Source organism: Salvelinus fontinalis, chromosome 28, assembly GCF_029448725.1.
Source record: "Salvelinus fontinalis isolate EN_2023a chromosome 28, ASM2944872v1, whole genome shotgun sequence".
Lineage (NCBI taxonomy): Eukaryota > Metazoa > Chordata > Actinopteri > Salmoniformes > Salmonidae > Salvelinus > Salvelinus fontinalis.
In genome coordinates this window covers 17,653,032-17,676,868 of record NC_074692.1, presented here as the reverse complement: position 1 = coordinate 17,676,868, position 23,837 = coordinate 17,653,032, and the positions used below count along the sequence as shown (strand labels likewise).

Genomic DNA, 23,837 nt, shown 5'->3' with positions numbered 1-23,837 from the left:
AGATTCCCATGGGGGACCAGTATGAAAATGTACGCTCCGCTCCGGATAAGAGTGCCTGCTATATGACAAAAAAACATACATTAGACTAATAATGCGAAGAGCAGACTGGGACAAGAGTGTCCCTGGTGTGTTATCTACACCAAACAACATCATTGTGCGCGCCATACACTTACCACTTAATTTTGGGTTGACAATTAGACTATAGTTGCTATATATTACTGTCAAAACACATATCTTCATGTGCACTAACTAATATCATGGCCTAAATAATTTGGGGGTCAACACCTGAGGAAGTGGAAACACATTAACTAAATAGATTGCTAACTTGAAATGTAATACCCGATGCGACTAGCTACAGTTGAAGTTTACATATACTTTAGCCAAATACATTTAAACTCCGTTTTTCACAATTCCTGACATTTATTCATAGTAAAAAGGTCAGGTCAGGTCTTAGGTCAGTTAGGATCACCACTTTATTTTAAGAATGTGAAATGTCAGAATAATTTGGTAGCATTGCCTTTAAATTGGGTCAAATGTTTCGGGTAGCCTTCTACAAGAAATTGAGTGAATTTTGTCCCATTCCTCCTGACAGAGCTGGTGTAACTGAGTTAAGTTTGTAGGCCTCCTTGCTCGCACAAGATTTTTTAGTTCTGCCCACAAATTTTCTATAGGATTAGGGTCAGGGCATTGGGATGGCCACTCCAATACCTTGACTTTGTTGTCCTTAAGCAATTTTGCCACAACTTTGGCAGTATGCTTGGGGTCATTGTTCATTTGGAAGACCCATTTGCAACCAAGCTTTAACTTCCTGACTGATGTATTGAGATGTTGCTTTAATATACTGTATATACATAATTTTCCTACCTCATGATGCCATCTATTTTGTGAAGTACACCAGTCCCTGCTGCAGCAAAGCACCCGCAAAACATGATGCTGCCAGCCCCGTGCTTCACGGTTGGGATGGTGTTCTTCGGCCTCACCATTTTTCCTCCAAACATAATGATGGTCATTATGGCCAAACAGTTCTACTTTTGTTTCATCAGACCAGAGGACATTTCTTTAAAAAGTACGATCTTTGTCCCCATGTGCAGTTGCAAACAGTAGTCTGGCTTTTTAAGACAGTTATGGAGCAGTGGCTTCTTCCTTGCTGAGCGGTCTTTCAGGTTATGTCAATATAGGACTTGTTTTACTGTGGATATAGATACTTTTGTACCTGTTTCCTCCAGCATCTTCACAAGGTCCTTCGCAGTTGTTTTGGGATTGATTTGCACTTTTCGCACCAAAGTACATTTAGCTCTAGGAGACAGAACGCGTCTCCTTCCTGAGCGCTATGACGGCTGCGTGGTCCCATGGTGTTTATACTTGCGTACTATTGTTTGTACAGATGAACGTGGTACCTTCAGGCGTTTGGAAATTTCTCCCAAGGATGAACCAGACTTGTGGACGTCTCCAATTTTTTTCCTGAGGTCTTGGCTGATTTCTTTTGATTTTCCCATGATGTCATGCAAAGAAGCACTGAGTTTGAAGGCGGTCCTTGAAATACATCTACACCTCCAATTGACTAAAATGATGTCAATTAGCCTATCAGAAGATTCTAAAGCCTTAGAGCTGTTTAAACCTCAGTCAACTTAGTGTATATAATCTTCTGGCCAACTGGAATTGATACAGTAAATTATAAGTGAAATAATGTCACGTTCCTGACCTATTTCTGTTAGTTTGTTATGTGTGTTAGTTGGTCAGGACGTGAGGTTGGGTGGGCATTCTATGTTTTCTGTTTCTGTGTTGGTTTTGGGTTGCCTGGTATGGCTCTTAATTAGAGGCAGGTGTTTGGCGTTCCTCTAATTAAGAGTCATATTTAGGTAGGCGTTGTCACAGTGTTCGTTGTGGGTGATTGTCTTCCGTGTCTGTGTCTGTACACCACGCGGGACTGTTTACGGTTTGTTCGGTTTGTGTAGCCTATGTTCCTATTCGTGCGTTTTTCTTGTTTTATGTGAGTACGTCGTCTAGGTCTGTCTACACCGTTTGTTGTTTTTGTTAGTTTAATCAAGTTCGTGTTTCGTTAATAAAATATGTCATTTCACTACGCTGCGCCTTGGTTCCCTCAATACTCCTCCTCTTCAGATGAAGAGGAGGAGGACTGCCGTTACAGAATCACCCACCAATCCAGAACCAAGCAGCGGAAGTTCGAGCAACGGGAGAGTATACAGGACTTGTGGAGTTGGGAGCAAATATTTAACGGAGAAGGACCATGGGCTAAAGTGAATCACCGTCCATGGGAACAGCTGGAGGCAGCTCGGAGAGTGGAGGAAAAGAGAGAGAGGAACCGGAGTTATGAGGGGACGCGTCTTGCACGGAAGCCCAAAAATCCCGTGAGTAACACCCAAAATTTTCTTGGGGGGGGGAGGGGGCTAAGAGGTAGTGGGCCAAGGGCAGGTAGGAGACCTGCGCCCACTTCCCAGGCTTACCGTGGAGAGCGGGAGTACGGGCAGGCGCCGTGTTACGCAGTAGAGCGCACGGTGTCTCCTGTACGAGTGCATAGCCCAGTGCGGGTTATTCCACCTCCCCGCACTGGTAGGGCTAGATTGGGCATTGAGCCAGGTGTCATGAGGCCGGCTCAACGTGTCTGGTCTCCAGTGCGTCTCCTCGGGCCGGCATACATGGCACCTGCCTTTCGCATGGTTTCCCCGGTTCGCCTTTATAGGCCGGTGCGGGTTATTCCACCTCCCCGCACTGGTCGGGCGACCGGGAGCATTCAACCAGGTAAGGTTGGGCAGGCTCAATGCTCAAGAGAGCCAGTACGCCTGCACGGTCCGGTATTTCCGGCGCCACCTCCCCGCCCCAGCCTAGTACCTACAGTCCCTACACTACGCACTAGGCTACCAGTGCGTCTCCTGAGCCCTGTTCCTCCTCCATGCACTCTCTCTGTAGTGCGTGTATCCAGTTCGGTGCCTCCAGTTCCGGCACCACGCACTAAGCCACCTGTGCGTCTCCAGAGCCCTGTACACACTGTTTCGTCTTCCCCTACTAATCCTGATGTGCTTGCCCTCAGCCCGGTGTCACCAGTGCCGGTACCACGCACCAGGTATAGAGTGGGCTTTGAGAGTCCAGTGTGCCCTGTCCCTGCTCCCCGCACTAGTATGAAGGTGCGTGTCCTTAGCCCGGTGCCTCCAGTTCCGGCACCACGCACCAGGTCTACAGTGCGCCTTATCCGGCCAGAGCCATCCGTCTCCCCAGCGCCATCTGAGCCATCCGTCTCCCCAGCGCCATCTGAGCCATCCGTCTCCCCAGCGCCATCTGAGCCATCCGTCTCCCCAGCGCCGTCTGAGCCATCCGTCTGCAATGAGCCTGCAAAGCCGCCCGTCTGCCATGAGCCTGCAAAGCCGCCCGTCTGCCATGAGCCTACAGAGCCGTCCGCCAGACAGGAGCCGCTAGAGCCGCCCGCCAGACAGGAGCCGCTAGAGCCGTCCGTCAGACAGGATCTGCCAGAGCCGCCAACCAGACAGGATCTGCCAGAGCCGCCAACCAGACAGGATCTGCCAGAGCCGCCAGCCAGACAGGATCTGCCAGAGCCGTCAGCCAGACAGGATCTGCCAGAGCCGCCAGCGAGCCATGAGCAGCCAGAGCCGTCAGAGAGCCATGAGCGTCGAGAGCCGTCAGCCTGCCATGAGCGTCGAGAGCCGTCAGCCTGCCATGAGCGTCGAGAGCCGTCAGCCTGCCATGAGCGTCGAGAGCCATCAGCCAGCCATGAGCGTCGAGAGCCGTCAGCCAGCCATGAGCGTCGAGAGCCGTCAGCCTGCCATGAGCGTCGAGAGCCGTCAGCCAGCCATGAGCGTCGAGAGCCGTCAGCCAGCCATGAGCGTCGAGAGCCGTCAGCCAGCCATGAGCGTCGAGAGCCGTCAGCCAGCCATGAGCGTCGAGAGCCGTCAGCCTGCCATGAGCGTCCAGATCCGTCAGTCAGCCATGTGCTGCCCTTCAGCCAGAAACGCCTATATACCCAGAACTGCCCCTCAGTCCAGAGCTGTCTCTCTGTCCGGAGCTGCCCTTCAGTCCGGAGTTGCCCCTCTATCATATTCTCCCTCTCTATCTTGATCTACCTCTTTATTCTGATCTATCCCTCTGTCTTGTGCTATCCCTCTGTCTTGATCTATCTCTCTGTCCCGGTGCTGTCCCTGTCATTGATGTTACTAAGGGGATTTTGTGGGGGTAAAATGAGGGTGGACATTCTTAGGGGGAGATGGAGGCTAGGATGGATTATGGTGGGGTGGGGACCTCGCCCGGAGCCTGAGCCACCACCGTGGTCAGATGCCCACCCAGACCCTCCCCTAGACTTTGTGCTGGTGCGCCCGGAGTTCGCACCTTATGGGGGGGGTTATGTCACGTTCCTGACCTATTTCTGTTAGTTTGTTATGTGTGTTAGTTGGCCAGGACGTGAGGTTGGGTGGGCATTCTATGTTTTCTGTTTCTGTGTTGGTTTTGGGTTGCCTGGTATGGCTCTTAATTAGAGGCAGGTGTTTGGCGTTCCTCTAATTAAGAGTCATATTTAGGTAGGCGTTGTCACAGTGTTCGTTGTGGGTGATTGTCTTCCGTGTCTGTGTCTGTACACCACGCGGGACTGTTTACGGTTTGTTCGGTTTGTGTAGCCTATGTTCCTATTCGTGCGTTTTTCTTGTTTTATGTGAGTACGTCGTCTAGGTCTGTCTACACCGTTTGTTGTTTTTGTTAGTTTAATCAAGTTCGTGTTTCGTTAATAAAATATGTCATTTCACTACGCTGCGCCTTGGTTCCCTCAATACTCCTCCTCTTCAGATGAAGAGGAGGAGGACTGCCGTTACAGAATCACCCACCAATCCAGAACCAAGCAGCGGAAGTTCGAGCAACGGGAGAGTATACAGGACTTGTGGAGTTGGGAGCAAATATTTAACGGAGAAGGACCATGGGCTAAAGTGAATCACCGTCCATGGGAACAGCTGGAGGCAGCTCGGAGAGTGGAGGAAAAGAGAGAGAGGAACCGGAGTTATGAGGGGACGCGTCTTGCACGGAAGCCCAAAAATCCCGTGAGTAACACCCAAAAATTTCTGCCGTTACAAATAATCTGTCTGTAAACAATTGTTTGAAAAATTACTTGTCATGCATAAAAAAGATGTCCTAACCGACTTGCCAAAACTATAGTTTGTTTACAAAAAAATGGTGAAGTGGTTGAAAAAACGAGTATATTGACTCCAATCTAAGTGTATGTAAACTTCCGACTTCAACTGCGTGTATTCATCCAAAAGAAAATGTAATGTCCTAAAATAACTTTGCAGCTGAGGCTAATACCTATAAGAAATATAGATCTACAGTGCCTTTCAAAAGTATTCATCACCCTTGGCAATTTTCCTATTTTGTTGCATTACAACCTGTAATTTAAATGGATTTTTATTTGGATTTCATGTAATGGACATACACAAAATAGTCCAAATTGGTGAAGTGAAATGAAAAAAATGACTTGTCTCAAACAATTTGTTTGTGCATACGTATTCAACCCCTTTGCTATGAAGCCCCTAAATAAGATCTTGTGCAACCAATTACCTCCAGAAGTCACATAATTAGTTAAATAAAGTCCACCTGTGTGTAATCTAAGTGTCACATGATCTCAGAATATATACACCTGTTCTGAAAGGCCCCAGAGTCTGCAACACCACTAAGCAAGGGGCACCACCAAGCAAGCGGCACCATGAAGACCAAGGAGCTTTCCAAACAGGTCAGGGACAAAGTTGTGGAGAAGTACAGATCAGGGTTGGGTTATAAAAAAATATACAAAACTTTGAAAATCCCACGGAGCACCATTAAATCCATTATTAAAACATGTAAAAACTATGGCACCACAACAAACCTGCCAAGAGAGGGCCGCCAACAAAAACTCACGGACAAGGCAAGGAAGACATTAATCAAAGAGGCAACAAAGAGATCAAAGATAACCCTGAAGGAGCTCCAAAGCTCCACAGCGGAGATAGGAGTATCTGACCATAGGACCACTTTAAGCCGTACACTCCACAGAGCTAGGCTTTACGGAAGAGTGGCCAGAAAAAAAGACATTGTTTAAAGAAAAAAATAAGCAAACACGTTTGATGTTTGCCAAAAGGCATTTGGCAGACTCCCCAAACATATGGAAGAAGGTAATCTGGTCAGATGAGACTTAAATGTAGCTTTTTGGCCATCAAGGAAAACGCTATGTCTGGTGCAAACCCAACACCTCTCATCATCCATAGAACACCATCCCCACAGTGAAGCATGGTGATGACAGCATCATGCTGTGGTGATGTTTTTCATCGGCAGGGACAGGGAAACTGGTCAGAATTCAAGGAATGAAAGATGGTGCTAAATACAGGGAAATTCTTGAGGGAAACCTGTTTCAGTCTTCCAGAGATTTGACTGGGACAGAGGTTCTCCTTCCAGCAGAACAATGACCCTAAGCATACTGCTAAAGTAACACTCGGGTGGTTTAAGGGGAAACATTTAAATGTCTTGGAATGGCCTAGTCAAAGCCCAGACGCCAATCCAATTGAGAATCTGTGGTATTACTTAAATATTGCTGTACACCAGCGGAACCCATCCAACTTGAAGGAGCTGGAGCAGTTGTACCTTGAAGAATGTGCAAAAATCCCAGTGGCTATATGTGCCAAGCTTATAGAGACATACCCCAAGAGACTTGCAGCTGTATTTGTTGCAAAAGATGGCTCTACAAAGTATTGATTTGGGGGGGTGAATAGTTATGGACGCTCAAGTTCAGTTTTCAGTGTCACAAGAAAAAATATTCTTAAAAGTGGTAGACATGTTGTTTAAATCAAATGATACAAACCCCCCAAAAATCTATTTTAATTCCAGGTTGTTATTCAACAAAATAGGAACAATTCCAGGGGGGATGAATAGTTTCGCAAGCCACTGTATGCCCTCGCAATGGCCGCGGCGCATTTGAATGTGAGTTTGCATGACCGGCCGGCCGTTGCCCGCTGATCAGCAAAAGGCTCATTATATATTTGACAAAAATACAAACCCTATGTGTGAAGTGTTGTTTTCATAAGCTCAACATAAAATAACTCAGAAATTTTCATAGAAACCAAACGCTTATTTCTCTCAAATTCTGTGCACAATGTAGTTCACATTCCTGAGTATTTCTTATTTGCCAAAATAATCCATCCAACTGACAGGTGTGGCATATCAAAAAGCTGATTAAACAGCACGATCATTACACATGGGCATCTTGTGCTGGGGACAATAAAAGACTACTCTGAAATGGGCAGTTTTGTCACACAACATAATGCCACAGATGTCTCAAGTTGAGGCAGCGTACAATTGGCATGCTGACTGCAGGAATGTCCACCAGAGCTGTTGCCAGATAATTTAAGCCACCTCCAACGTTGTTTTGGAGAATTTGGCAGTACATCCAACCGGCCTCACAACTGCAGACCAGGTGTAACCACACCAGTCCAGGACCTCCACATCCATCTTTGTCACCTGTGGGAGCATCTGAGACCAGTCATCCAGACAGCTGATGAAACTGTGGGTTTGCACAACTGAAAAAGGACAATATACCTTTACCAACACCTCGCTGTATTTTGATACTTTGGCTAAATAGCCCAGTGTTTATTTATTTATTTACAAAACAAATTCAAATAGGAATAAAAATCACCGAATTACAAAAATATCCTCCAATCCTCTATATGTAATTATTGGCGGAGAGTCACGTCATATACTGAAGGCCTACCGTAAGCAATATGAGTCTCACTAGTGTTGAGTAATGTGCTGTTAAAAGTGGTGTAGGTCCTTTTTATTTAAAGAGCATATTGAAGTTAGAAGCAATTGGATTTGAAGCAGTAGTCTACAACTATTTTAGCACTGTTTCGCGCTGCTCTGAGACAAGCAATGACATTTTTATTTTCACTGAATTGAACACCGGTCTCCTGCGTGCCCACACAACACAGGGATTCTTTAGCTAAGTAGCCCAATACTGTACTCCCGACCGTCATGTTGTACAGCTCCATATTTTCCGTTCCATCCTAACGGAAACCAGAGGGTTTTTCGTTTTTCTTAGAATAGAAACACCATAATATTAATCAAATTAATTATGCAAGTGCCAGTCAAAAGTTTGTAAATACCTACTCATTCTAGGATTTTTCTTTATTTGGACTATTTTCTACATTGTAGAATAATAGCGAAGACATCACAGTAAAATAACACATATGGAATCAGTTAAGAACATCTTATTCTTAAATTTAAGAACAAATTCTTATTTACAATGATGGCCTACCTTGGCCAAACCCTAACCCGGACGACGCTGTGCCAATTGTGCGCCACCCTATGGGACTCCAAGTCACAGCCGGCTGTGATACAGCCTACAGGGTCTGTAGTGATGTCTCTTGCACTGTGATGGTTAAGCTGGTTGAGAGAATGCCAAGATTGTACAAAGGGTGGCTACTTTGAAGAATCTAAAATAGAAAATATATTTTAATTTATTTAACAATTTTTGGGGTTATTACATTATTCCATATGTGTTATTTCATAGTTTTGATGTATTCACTACTATTCCACTCTGTAGAAAATAATGAAAAACCCTTGAATGAGTAGGTGTGTCCAAACTTTTGACTGGTACTGTTTAAAACACATTCCTTTTGTGTGTCAATTTCGGGAAAAGTCCACCCAACTAAAAAAATTCTTCAGCCTATCCGGTCTTTTCCAGAATTGCCAGATGGCCAATCTGGGTGTATTGAATACATTTTCTGTGGTGTTATTGATGTAAACATTATATTGCAATCTAAGGAGAGTATGTCTGTATTTCTCAGGGGTTGAGGGCCTGTCTAATAATAAGGAGAGGACTCTCGAATTATGATACAATTTTATGTGCACGTATGTGCACGTTTTCATCTTAAACACTGTATACTAATGAAATATTAGCATATGGGAAGGGTAGGGAGCAGAGAGAGAGAGAGAAAGAGAGAGAGAACAAGAACAGCTCCTGACTGAAGATAAAATTGGCAAAAAATATATAGGTAATCAAATTGTAAAACTGAAGATCAACACAGGAGGAAAAGATTGACAGAGTTAAAAGACCAATCTTAATTGTGCTAGATAGCCAAAAAAAATTGTCAGCTAGTTTACGTCTAGCTCTAACTGGTGGTAACCATAGCAACATGGCCACTGAGGCAGCAGCAGAGACTGAGAGACTTTCCTACCTTTTTTTTTGTTTTACAGAAATCAAATCAGAGAAGGGAAGAAACCCTTTTAAACAGAGAATTCTGAGGGAGAAGGCGTAAACTTTGTTTGCCGACTGCTCACACAAATGGACTGTTACAAATCTGTTATTTTACACAGACCACACCAGGCATTTCAGCTATACAACGAAAAGGACCAGGAAAAGATGTTTCTGATGGTAAACATGTACCAGAACGGCACTGTCATGATCCACACAGTGAGGCTGCACTCCGCTCTTTGGTACAGAACTTCCTCACCCTAGGAAAGATAACGGAAACCAAAAAGGACAAGAACAGCACTCCGACCTCTCCCTCACCTCAGGCACTCCAACAGCAGGAACCCAGGCCCAGACCCACACAACAGGTCTATCCTGTTGAGCAGCACCCAAGCTACACCACCTCCAACCCAGAAACAGCACTTCTACCGGACCAGATCAACCAGTGCAGGACCCAGCTGAAGAACTCTGTCCAGGAGCTGAGAGAGAGCCTTCCCACAGCGCTTAAGGAGGTAAAGGCCACCATGAGGAGAGAGCTAGTGCAGGTAAAGGAGGAGATGGCAAATTAGTTGTCTGTCATCAAGAGGGTGCTGCAGCACAGAGAACAGCCCCACTGACCAACCCTCGCATACAACCTCCCCCATACGACCACCCTCTACCCCCAGTCAACAAGGAGGCTCAAATCGGGACAAACACTACAGAGAGAAGCTCTCTGCCCCCCCCCCCCCCCCCCCCTACACCCCCCACACACCCCTTCGTACCCCAGCACCACAGCGTAAACCCATTACTCTGGTAAAACCCACTGCGGTGGCCATCCTCAGAGACCCCAACAGAGCACTTGACCACCAAGGAGCCCCAGGCCCCCTCAATGCCCCACCAGACCCAGCGTACCCCACAGGCCCCACCCACCACCAGAGCATCACCACCTACATCGGCTCAGCCAGACTGAACCGGGCCCAGACTACTACCAGACCACCACCTCTACCAGACCAGAGGGGAAGCTCCCTGGCCCCCTCCACTCCACAGGGCCCAACAGCAGGACCAGTTCAGCATGGTCATCAGAGGACAGGTGAACTTTGTAGGATTGAGTGAGATTAAACAGCTCATCTGCACTAAACTGCACTAAACACACACACATCACACCTATTGTACTGAAAGTTTACTTGTTCAATTAATAGGAATATGTATAAACACTACTGTTTAAAAGTTTGGGGTCAAATAGAAATGAAAGAAAAGCTAATTTTGAAAGAAAAGCACATTTTTTTTGTCCATAAAAATTATATGAAATTGATCAGAAATACAGTGTAGACATTGTTAATGTTGTAAATGACTATTGTAGCTGGAGACGGCTGATTGTCACGACCGTCGTATGAATAATTGAACCAAGGCGCAGCGTGAGTAGAGATCCACATTTTAATGATAGTGAGACTTCCAAAACAACAAAGACATAACGATCGTGAAATACGTAGCGCACATAGGCACTCACACAAAACAATATCCCACATCGCAGGTGGGAAAAAGGACACACTAAGTATGATCCCCAATTAGAGGTAACGATCACGAGCTGCCTCCAATTGGGAACCATACACACACACCAACATAGAAATATAATACCTAGAAACCCCCCTAGTCACGCCCTGACCTAAAACACCATATAGAACCCAGAGGGCTATCTATGGTCAGGGCGTGACACTGATTTTTAATGGAATATCTACATAGGCATAGAGGCCCATTATCAGCAACCATCACTCCTGTGTTCCAATGACACGTTGTGCTAGCTAATTTAAGTTTATCATTTTAAAAGGCTAATTGATCATTAGAAAACCCTTTTGCAATTATGTTTGCACAGCTGAAAACTGTTGTCCTGATTAAAGAAACAATAACACTGGCCTTCTTCAGACTAGTTGAGTATCTGCAGCATCAGCATTTGTGGGATAGATTACGGGCTCATAATGGCCAAAAACAAATAACTTTCTTCTGAAACTCGTCAGTCTATTCCTGTTCTGAGAAATTAAGGCTATTCCATGCGAGGAATTGCCAAGATACTGAAGATCTCGTGCAATGCTGTGTACTACTCCCTTCACAGAACAGCTCAAACTGGCTCCAAACAGAATAGAAAGAGGAGTGGGAGGCCCTGATGCACAACTGAGCAAGAGGACAAGTACATTAGAGTGTCTAGTTTGAGAAACAGACACCTGGGCCTCCCGGGTGGCGCAGTGGTCTAGGGCACTGCATCGCAGTTAGCAGTGCTAACTGCGCCACCAGAGTCTCTGGGTTCGCGCCCAGGCTCTGTCGCAGCCGGCCGCGACCGGGAGGTCCGTGGGGCGACGCACAATTGGCATAGCGTCGTCCGGGGTAGGGAGGGTTTGGCCGGTAGGGATATCCTTGTCTCATCGCGCTCCAGCGACTCCTGTGGCGGGCCGGGCGCAGTGCGCGCCAACCAAGGGGGCCAGGTACACGGTGTTTCCTCCGACACATTGGTGCGGCTGGCTTCCGGGTTGGAGGCGCGCTGTGTTAAGAAGCAGTACGGCTGGTTGGGTTGTGCTTCGGAGGATGCATGGCTTTCGACCTTCGTCTCTCCCGAGCCCGTACGGGAGTTGTAGCGAAGAGACAAGGTAGTAATTACTAGCGATTGGATACCACGAAAATTGGGGAGTAAATGGGATAAAAAAAATAAAAATAAAAAAAATAAAAAGAGAAACAGACACCTCACAAGTCCTCAACTGGCAACTTCATTAAATAGTACCCCAGTCTCAACGTCAACAGTGAAGGGGTATCTCCGGGGTGCTGGCCTTCTAGGCAGAGATGGACACCTTAATGATGCAGTGAATTAACTGAGAGACAAAGCACGCAGGGCATTCTACGCCATTAAAAAACAAATTCAAATTGAAATACCTAATTTGGCTAAAACTGGATGCAGAGTTCTGTAACATTCTCCTACATCCAGAAGAAATTTACAAACAATGCATGCAGCGCAGAGTTGGGCTAATATCCACAGAAAAAATATATAAATTCAGTTTTGGAAACATCTAAAATAGTGACCACCTCTCATATTATTACCAAGCCCTGCAATACCAAGACTGAGCAAAGAAAATTATCCCCTCATCCAGCTGGTCCTGCGATTGAGTTCACAAACCTGTTTTACTAACACACTGAAGCCTCAGGACCAGAACATCAAAACAAATTACTACACAGTCAAAACAAAGCTACATTACTTACTGGGAAACACAATCATAAAACAAAATGAAGCGCTATCTGGACCTAAATCGACAGTACACCGTGGCAAACAATTTGACCATGGTTACTGATCAAAACTATAGACAAACCTTGACAAAGTGCATCCTAGCCATTGAGAAGGGTATGCTTATTGCTATAAGCACATGCTTATTGTTAAGCTTTGACAATATGTACAGTGTTATGTCATGCCAATAAAGACAATTAGGGAGAGGGAGAGAGAGAGGGAGAAAAATCAGGGCTATTCTGACATCCGTATTCAAAGTTGTGATGATGTCGCAACATTTCCCTCCATTCCACACAGTTCAGTTACAAACATTGTTTTCGGGGCCTAAGCAGTCACTTATGTTGCTGGCCCTGCAATAAGGGAGTGTTTTTATTGTTTACCCGCAACACTCATGTTTATGCAAATAACGTCTTTGTTTTGATGAACATATTAATTGCTGGCCATTGTTATGTCAAGTGTGCAATAGCTTTGCCTGTGAAGTATTATCAGTCGGTTCATTGAAAAGTTAGGCGGTGTATTATCGACGACATGTTGTGAATGGTTTATGCCAGGTTAGGACGGGTCCTTTCATCCACATGCCCATTCTCCTTATTCATGGGGAGCTATTAGGCCTATAGTTGCTAGCTCTGACAGAGGTGTGTGAGTGTATTCTACTGCTAGGCCTACTGTCAATGTATACATTTTGCCTTTGTACTCGAGTCAGTAGGCTATAGTATTGAACAAATAACTAATTGGTTTTCAACCAAGTTAAGAATTTTGTCATCTATTTTTCATAATTCTGCCATTTGTATACAGTATATCTCTGTATCTAGTCTCCTTATCACTGTCTCCATTGAACATAACATTTCATTCCAACCAAGGTGCATGAAATCAGAGACAGATTGGACATTTTCAGCCATTCTTGGAGGACAAAATGAATGCAATATAAAGATACTTCATGTGTTTGAAAAGCCTTTTGAGTATTTCAGGAAAAACTCCTGGCTCCTCTAACGTGTATCATTTGGACAGTGTCATAGTGTGATTACCGTATTATGACAGCTCATCTGTTAGCTGAGAGTTGCCATAAAACACACACATATGAATGAACATCCATGAAAACCTATACAAGGCCCCTAAGTAAGCATTTCACTGTTGGTCTACGCCATACACGAACACACAGTACGTGCACACATTTACGCACACCCACACCCAGACAGACAAACAGAAATGGACTATTCCAATAATTTATTGTCCAGGCCAATTTCAACTCTTATGTCAAATGTGTGTTCCAAAGATGATGGTAAGCCCAAGGCTATCTTTGGCTGCAACTAGCCCAACAACACTGAGGAATTCTCCTGGACAGCAAACACAAAAACATGGCCAGGGGTCCAGACATACAGTTGAAGTCGGAAGTTTACATACACTTAGTGTCACGCCCTGACCTTATGTATCTTTGTTTTCTTTAATATTTTGGTTAGGTCAGGGTGTGACGAGGGTGGTATGTGTGTTTTTGGCTTGTCTAGGGTTTTGGGTACGTCTAGGTGTGTGTGTGTAGTCTAGGCATTATGTAGGTCTATGGTGGCCTAGATTGGTTCCCAATCAGAGGCAGCTGTTTATCATTGTCTCTGATTGGGGATCCTATTTCGGTTGCCATTTCCAGTTTGGTTTGTGGGTGATTGTCTATGTGATGTTGCATGTTTGCACTTAGTGTTATTGCGGTCATGGTCGTTTTGTTATTTTGTATTGTTTGTTGAGTGTTCTTCATTATTAAAAGGAAGAATGTATTCTATTCACACTGCGCCTTGGTCTCCTCACTACGACGTTCGTGACACTTAGGTCGGAGACATTAATACTCGTTTTTCAACCACTCCACAAATTTGTTGTTAACAAACTATAGTTTTGGCAAGTTGGTTAGGAAATCTACTTCGTGCATGACAAGTAATCTTTCCAACAATTGTTTACAGACAGATGATTTCACTTTTAAATCACTGTATCACAATTCCAGTGGGTCAGAAGTTTGCATACACTAAGTTGACTGTGCCTTTAAACAGCTTGGAAAATTCCAGAAAATGATGTTATGGCTAGAAGCTTCTGATAGGCTAATTGACATAATTTGAGTCAATTGGAGGTGTACCTGTGGATGTAATTCAAGGCCTAACTTCAAACTCAGTGCCTCTTTGCTTGGTGTCATGGGAAAATCAAAAGAAATCAGCTAAGACCTTTTTTTGTAGACCTCTACAAGTCTAATTCATCCTTGGGAGAAATGTCCAAATGCCTGAAGGTACCACGTTCATCTGTACAAACAATGGCATGCAAGTATAAACAGCCTGGGACCACACAGCCGTCATACCACTTAGGAAGGAGACGTTTTCTGTCTCCTAGAGATGAACGTACTTTGGTGTGAAAAGTGCAAATCAATCCCAGAACAACATCAAAGGACCTTGTGAAGATGCTGGAGGAAACAGGAACAAAATAATCTATATCCACAGTAAAACGAGTCCTATATCGACATAACCTGAAAGGCCGCTCAGCAAGGAAGAAGCCCCTGCTTCAAAACCGCCATAAAAAAGCCAGACTACGGTTTGCAACGGCACATGGGGACAAAGATCATACTTTTTGGAGAAAAGTCCTCTGGTCTGATAAACCAAAGTAGAACTGTTTGGCCATAATGACCACTGTTATGTTTGGAGGAAAAATGTGGGGGGCTTGCAAGCCGAAGAACACCATCCCAACCCTAAAGCACGGGGGTGGCAGCATCATGTTGTGGGGGTGCTTTGCTGCAGGAAGGACTGGTGCACTTCACAAAATAGATGGCATCATGAGAGAGGAAAATGATGTGGATAAATTGTAGCAACATCTCAAGACATAATTTCAGGAAGTTAAAGCTTGGTCGCAAATGAGTCTTCCAAATGGACAATGACTCCAAGCATAATGCCAAAGTTGTGGCAAAATGGCTTAAGGACAACAAAGTCAAGGTATTGGAGTGGCCATCACTAAGCCCTGACCTCATCCTATAGAACATTTGTGGGCAGAACTGAAAAAGCATGTGCGAGCAAGGAGGCCTAAAAACCTGACTCAGTTACACCAGCTCTGTCAGGAGGAATGTGCCAAATTTCACCCAACTTATTGTGGGAAGCTTGTGGAAGGCTACCTGAAACGTTTCAGCCAAGTTAAACAATTTAAAGGCAATGCTACCAAATACTAATTGAGTGTATGTAAACTTCTGACCCACTGGGAATATGATGAAAGAAATCAAATCTGAAATAAATCATTCTCTTTACTATTATTCTGACATTTCACATTCTTACAATAAAGTGGTGATCTGACCTAAAACAGGGAATTTTTATTCTGATTAAAACAGGGAATTTTTATTCTGATTAAAACAGGGAATTTTTATTCTGATTAAATGTCTGGAATTGTGAAAAACTGAGTTTAAATGTATTTGGCTAAGGTGTATGTAAACTTCCGACTTCAACTGTATGTCTGTGTGTGCATTTGTGCGTGTATGAGTACATCTATGTATGATCATTCATACAGTATGCTGTTGCTGGAGCTAGTTGGATGAGGATGAATTATTCTCTGTAATGTTATTTTATTGTGGCTTGCCAAGAAGAACATATTTGTTGACTTTGCTCAGCTCAATACAATTTGGACTGGGGGCATAATCCATCAACATTCATTACTACAGCCTTATACATTTAAATTGGAAAACTAACAAATGCTCAAATTAACTATTGTTTTTATTTTATTTTCCCAATGCCTCCAAACATTTCAGTATATTGTTTATAAATACTATGTTTGGTAAAAATGGCTTACAGCAAGACATTTTACACTACACAATTCTATGAAATAAGACTTGCGTAAGAGGTTACTTGTCACTTCCCTAGCACCACAATATAAATAAACTCAAGCAATGCTGACAACATTATAAAACTACTCAAAGGCTTGACCATAGTGGGAAAAGTTCCAACCTCACTTTCCTTACAATTTGCAAACGCTTAAGAGAAAATAACAGGACTATTGCATTATCAGTCATACAACTTGCAATTATTGTATCCTGTCAACATCTTCACCCTCTAAACGTTTTGAAATTGCACAGTTTTCTAATTAAATGGATGCGGTGAGATTTGCCTCTTCCAATACAATTGTAGTCTAGGGCTTATTTTGTGACAAGTTGGCAGTAACTTCAAAGTGCAGTTCTATTGCTTGTGTGTCTGTCACTATATACATTTTCTTTTTAAATAAGCAAGGGAGGAGAGGCGACCCAGCCTATTTTATTGTGGCAGAGTGGCACGTGTCAGTAAGCCACAGCAGAAGGAGTTGCTTTGGAGTTGCTGTTCAACACAGTCAAATCCCAAACAGTAGCAGTGCATTAATGACATGTTAGAGGCATTATTATACTTAAGAAGTTGCCAGATAAAAATAGAAAGTATAAATGTCAAGACTGATCAAACTGCAATAATCACAGGTCCGTAATAAAGCAAACTGATGTTTCAGATAGGATTTTTTTTTTTTTTCAGAAATTATGAAAATACTGTTCTCTGCAACCATTTTAAGATGCTTCACAATCCCAAACTATTTTCTCCTCCTGCTGAACATATTATGTGTGCTTTGGCGTCCTGCAGTACAGTTGTTTTCGCTGTACCAGACATTCTGGACAATTTCTCCTATAAAAACACAACAGTCTGTGTCAGAGTGATTTAAGGCTGTGTGATCTGAGACATCTGGCTGTGTCACGCTCCAGATCAGACTCCCGTCAACTGCACACTCATGGGTCTATTGTGCTTTTCTTTGCATTGTATTTTGTTTCTATTCGTCTTTAATTGTTTCTCACTACCTTTCAACCACTGTGTGCACTAAACCAATGTGCTATCATTATCTGTGCTGGGTTATGGAAATATAATGGACATTATGCAAAAGAGCTGCATTTTAGGCCTAACACTTGTTTCGTACAACCGTTGAGAAAAAAAGATCTGGAACCTAAGAGGGTTCTATGGCTGTCCCCATAGGAGAACCCTTTTGTAGAACCCTTTTTGGTTCCAGGTAGAACCATTTTGAGTTCTACATGGAACACAAAATAGTTCTACCTGGAACCAAAAAAGGAATCTCCTATTGGGACAGCTGAATAACCTTTTCGGAACCCTTTTTTCTAAGAGTGTGAACTTCAGTTTGGATACAGCTTAGTGAAGATGTTTTCAGTGGATATCTGCCCAACTGATCTGTTCTCGTGCCAATTGTTGCATATCTTCTTGCGACTATAGGGGGTGCTGTTTCAAATTAGCATAATTGTCTCTAAAGATGAAACGGCTTCCTACTCAATTCTTGATCGTACAATGTGCATATTATTACTATTATTGGATAGAAAACACTCTATAGTTTCTATAGCCGTTGGAATTTTGTCTCTGAGTGGAACAGAACTCATTCTACAGCAATTTCCCTGACATGGAGTCAGATTTCACACATTTTGGCCCCTGTTCTGGAGTCAGTTTCAAGGCCACTGTTATTCCTATGAGTATACGGACACTGCTTACGTCTTCCCCTGGATGCCTTTACGTGATGACGCTTTGAATGGTATCGATTGCCCAATCACAGCCACTATAAATGAAAAAATCCTGCAGGTAGGAACTCTTTTCTAGGTGCATCATGCGCGCGGAGGATACCGACCTACTGTTTTTCCAAGCATTAGTGTAGCCAGTTATATTTCTCCGGTCATATTTTTACTCGTTATAGGAGTTAAAAACATCATAAGGTAGTTAATTTAAAGCATTTTATAGCAATTTATATCCGTTTAGTGCGATTTTGGGACATTTATTTCTGAGCCACTGTGAATCTCTGGGCACCGTTCCAGTTCATGCCGAACGCAATGTGCATTTCTGCATGGCAAGAGGACAGCTTTCGACCAAAAGACGATTAGACCCAAGAAACGATTCTTTGACAAAGATTCTGATGGAAGAACAGCTCAAAGTAGGAACAATTTATTATGATAAATCGTGTTTCTGTCGAAAAATGTTAGTGGCTTAGGACGCCATTTTTTTTGACTTAGCTTCGCTTGGCGCAAACTGTATTGAAAAGTAAGGATAATTTAAAAAATGTAATTCCGCGATTGTATTAAGAATTAAATTGTCTATCAATCGCTGTCCACCCTATATTTTTTAGTCACGTTTATGAGTATTTATGTATACGACTAGATCACTGTCTAATATGGCGCAGGACATTTTCTGACCACCTGGGCTACTTTTCTCATTGTCTAACCATGATTTTGGTGGCTAAATATGCACATTTTCGAACAAACTGTATATGTATGTTGTAATGTGATGTTACAGGAGTGTCATCTGAAGAATTCTGAGAAGGTTAGTGAAAAAATTAATATATTTTGGCGATGTTTACGTTATCGCTCTCTTTGGCTAGAATCAATGCTGGGGTAATGTTTGCACATGTGCTATGCTAATATAACGATTTATTGTGTTTTCGCTGTAAGACACTTAGAAAATCTGAAATATTGTCTGTATTCACAGGATCTGTGTCTTTCGATTAGTGTATGCTGTGTATTTTTACGAAATGTTTGATGATTATTAGTTAGGTAAACACGTTGCTCATTGTAATTATTCTAGTCCATTTGTGACGGTGGGTGCAATTGTAAACTATGACATCTACCTGAAATATGCACATTTTTCTAACAAAACCTATCCTAAACCATAAATATGTTATCAGACTGTCATCTGAGGAGGTTTTTTCTTGGTTGGTGGCTATCAATATCTTAGTTTAGCCGAATTGGTGATAGCTACTGGTGTTGGTGGACAAAGAAAAAATGGTGGATTATGCTAATGTGTTTAGCTAATAGATTTACATCTTTACATATTGTGTCTTCCCTGTAAAACATTTTAAAAATCGGACATGTTGGCTGGATTCACAAGATCTGTGTCTTTCATTAGCTGTATTGGACTTTAATGTGTGAAAGTTAAATATTTAAAAAAAAAAAAAAATTGAATTTCGCGGCTTTGCCTTTTCAGTGGGGGTGGGGGGGTGTGCCGCTAGCGGCACCCCGGGGCTAGACAGGTTAAAGGCCACGGTGAATGCTATGAGGATACGGACACTGCTTACGTGATGATGCTTTGAATGGTATCGATTGCGCAATCACAGCCACTATAAAACAAAAAAACGTGTAGGTAGGAACTCTTTTCCAGCTGCGCCGGACGCGCGGTGGACACCGCCCTGCTCTTTTTCCAAGCATTAGTGTAGCCAGTAATATTTCTCCGGTCATGTTTTTACCCGTTATAGGTGTTAACAGCATCATAAGGTAGTCAATTTGAACCGTTGTATAGCAATTTATATCCCTTTAGTGCGATTTTGAGGCATTGCTTTGTTGTGCACTTTGACGCGCTGGGCACATTTCGGTGTCCCGGTCGTACGTTAGTGGGCATTTCGACGGACAATTGGACATCTTTCGACCAAAAGAAGATTAGACCCAAGAAAGGATTCTTTGCCCAAGATTCTGATGGAAAAACAGCTCACAGTAAGAACAATTTACGATGATAAATCGTGTTTCTGTCGAAAAATGTTAAAGCTTACGCCGCCATTTTGTTTTGTATAGCTTCGCTTGGCGCAACCTGTATTGAAAAGTAAGGATAATTTAAAAAATGTAAATCAGCGATTGCATTAAGAACTAGATTGTCTTTCGATTCCTGTCAACCCTGTATATTTTAGTCAAGTATATGATTAGCTATTGATTAAACTAGATCACTCAATGATGGCAACCGACATTTCCAGGCTTGTTTTGCTACTATTTTCATTGTATAACCACGTTTTTTTATGGCTAAATATGCACATTTTCGAACAAACTGTATATGTGTGTTGTAATATGATGTTACAGGAGTGTCATCTGAAGAATTCTGAGAAGGTTAGTGAAAAAATTAATATATTTTGGCGATGATATGATATCGCTCTCTTTGGCTAGAATCAGTGCTCGGGTAACGTTTGCGTATGTGGTATGCTAATATAACGATTTATTGTGTTTTCGCCGTAAAACACTTAGAAAATCTGAAATGTTGTCTGAATTCACAAGATCTGTGTCTGTCCATTGCTATGTGCTGTGTATTTTTAAGAAATGTTTTATGATGAGTAAATTGGTAATACAAGTTGCTCTCTGTAGTAATTCTAGGAGCTTTGGTGAGATTTGTGATGCTGGCTGCAATGGCAAACTATGATTTATACCTGAAATATGCACATTTTTCTAACAAAACCTATCCTATATCAGAAATATGTTATCAGACTGTCATGATGAGGTTTTTTCTTGGTTAGTGGCTATCAATATCTTAGTTTAGCCGAATTGGTGATAGCTACTGGTGTTGAGAGAAAATGGTGGACAAAGAAAAATGGTGACTTTTGCTAACGTGTTTAGCTAATAGATTTACATATTGTGTCTTCCCTGTAAAACATTTTAAAAATCTGAAATGGTGGCTTTATTCACAAGATCTGTATCTTTCATTAGGTGTCTTGGACTTGTGATTTAATGATATTTAGATGCTACTATTTAATTGTGACGCTATGCTAGCGATGCTAATCAGTGGGGGGGGGGGGGTTGCTCCCGGATCCGGGGTAGAGGCTCGTTAGAGGATATGTTTTCCGAGGGAAATAAATACAGTTGAAGTCAGAAGTTTACATACACATAGTCTTAAGTCTTAAAAGTAATTTTTCAGCCACTCCACAAATTTCTTGTTAAAAAAACTATAGTTTTGGCAAGTTGGTTAGGACATCTACTTTGTGCATGACACAAGTAATTTTTACAACAATTGTTTACAGATAGATTATTTCACTTATATTTCACTGTATCACATTTCCAGTGGGTCAAAAGTTTACATACACTAAGTTGAATGTGCCTTTAAACAGCTTGGACAATTCCAGAAAATAATGTCCTGGCTTTAGAAGCTTCTGATTTAGAAGCTTCTGACATCATTTGAGTCAATTGGAGGTGTACCTGTGGAGGTCTAGGCTGATTTCTTTTGATTTTCCTATGATGTCAAACAAAGAGGCACTGAGTTTTGTGGGGGTACTTTGCTGCAGGAGGGACTAGTGTACTTCACAAAATTGATGGCATCATGAGGTAGGAAAATTATGTGGATAAATTGAAGCAACATCTCAAGACATTACTTAGTCAACTTCTGACTTCAACTGTACATTGTTTGAAAATGTTTGGCCAATTGCAACCACTGATGGCCACTAGATTTTCACCAGCTGAAATCTTATTAAACCATCAATGTGGGCTCAAATCACCTGCACAACTGATCTCAATTGCAACCATCATCCACCACCATTTTACCCCTCCATAGCGTTGATGTTGGGGTTATCTTTTAGTCCTGATTGCAACCAAACATTTTCAAGATGATTTCGCCCTCTGGTGGGTATTATCATAGGAACATTTTAATCTTGCTTCTTGAGAAGACTTAGGATGATTTAACAATCATTCTGTACAACTGAAATAAAGTCTTTAACAATTTCCTCGTTTACCACAGCAAATCTACTATGTCAATGAGCCATACCCTGAACACTTTATGAATGGAAGAAATCATGGTGTAGGATCATTTTGTTTCCAATTTATGTAATTCATTAATGATTTAACTTTTCTAATACAATGTGGTCATTTCTTATGAAGAGGGTAAATGGAAATATTCCTGAACTGTAGGCTACACGTGACATTTGAAATTAAATCGTGATTGTGTTGTTTTTTGAATGAAATTATATTGTTTTCTAATAGAAGTGATTTAAAATTAAAATGATATATACAGTTTAACTTTGCCCTATTCTTCTCTGAGCAAGCACTTTGTAGCCTATAGGATCATTTGATTGAGACCACACTAAATAGCCAATAGGCGCACTTGATATTTGCGCCCAGGGGAGAATCAGAAACGAGGGGCAGCATTGGGCACACATGAATATGTAGCCTTATAAGCAAAAAAACAGATAAATCTATATAGAAATATCATCAATTACAAATGGCATGACCCTTCCCTGGACTGGCTGAGGACAATGGGTCCACATCTGATTCTGATGTTGACTTTGAGAGCCTCCACCTCCGATGCCTGAGTCTCACCACAGATTAAACAGAACAGCGCCAATAGAGATGGTGATCCAAACCGGCACGGTGAAACAGGAGTCTGGGAGGGATGGCACAGTTTGGGTAGAAAACAGCGATGAGAGCGCATTTAACCTGCGCCGCTTTTTCCTTTCTACTTTGTCAAAAGAAGCTTTAACTGGACTGTATTACATATTATAATTCTAGTCTACTTGTTGTTTATGCACTGTCTATGCATACAATTGCAATAGGCTATTTATCAAACTTTGGTGCTTAGGCCTGTCAGAGTTGCTAGGAGTACTGGGTGGAGGAGTCAAGCGCAGAGAGCAGGGTTTCAAGAAAGTCGATTTATTTTCCAGTTGACAGGGAAAAACGATCATGCCCTAAACACACGGGCGCATGAAAAGACGAGTCCAAAAACACCGGACTAAACTGTCCAGAAAAAAATAATAAATCCACATAACAATCCAACACCAAATAACAGAGAAACAAGCCCCCACAACAGCCAGCGGGCTACCTGCCCTTAACTTCTTTGGGATATAGGGGGTGCTGTTTCGACTTAGCGAAAATTAGTCTCCAAATTAAACTGCCTAGTACTCAATTCTTGCTCGTACAATATGCATATTATTATTATTATTGGATAGAAAACACTCTCTAGTTTCTATAGCCGTTTGAATTATGTCTCTGAGTGGAACAGAACTCATTCTACAGCACTTTTCCTGATATGGAGTGAGATTTCAGAAATCTTGGCCTCTGGTCCCAGGTCAGTTTTAATGTCCCTGTAAATGCTATGAGGATACAAACACTGCCCACGCCTTCCTCTAGATGTCAGTAAGTGGTGACAATTTGAATGGAGTCGATTGCGCAATCAGGGCCTGTATAAAAGGCCAAAGACCGGATGTTCCGTTCTTTTGCTCCCTGCGCCTGACGCACGATGGACGTCGGACCTGCTCTCTTTCCAAGCTGTTGTTTAGCCAGTAATATATCGCCGGTCATGTTTTTACTCGTTATAGGTGTTAAAAACATCATAAGGTAGTTAATTTAAACCGTTTTATAGCAATTTATATCCGTTTAGTGCGATTTTGAGGCATTGCTTTGTGATGCACTTTGAAGCGCCGGGCACGTTTCGGGGTCCTGGTCGAACGTTAGTGGGCATTTCGACGGACAAGAGGACATCTTTCGACCAAAAGAAGATTAAACCCAAGAAAGGATACATTGCCCAAGATTCTGATGGAAGATCACCTCATAGTAAGAAATATTTAAGATGATAAATCGTTGTTCTGTCGAAAAATGTTAAACGCATATTCCGCCATTTTCTTTGGTAT

The 23,837-nt window shown here is 42.6% G+C and overlaps 1 protein-coding gene across 4 annotated transcripts in view; it reads right to left on the bottom strand.

Annotated features, from left to right (window-relative positions):
• Positions 1-23,837, bottom strand: part of LOC129826305 (EGF-like repeat and discoidin I-like domain-containing protein 3) — a 283,677-nt gene that overhangs the window by 196,825 nt on the left and 63,015 nt on the right. The gene's annotated exons all lie outside the window — the stretch shown is intronic.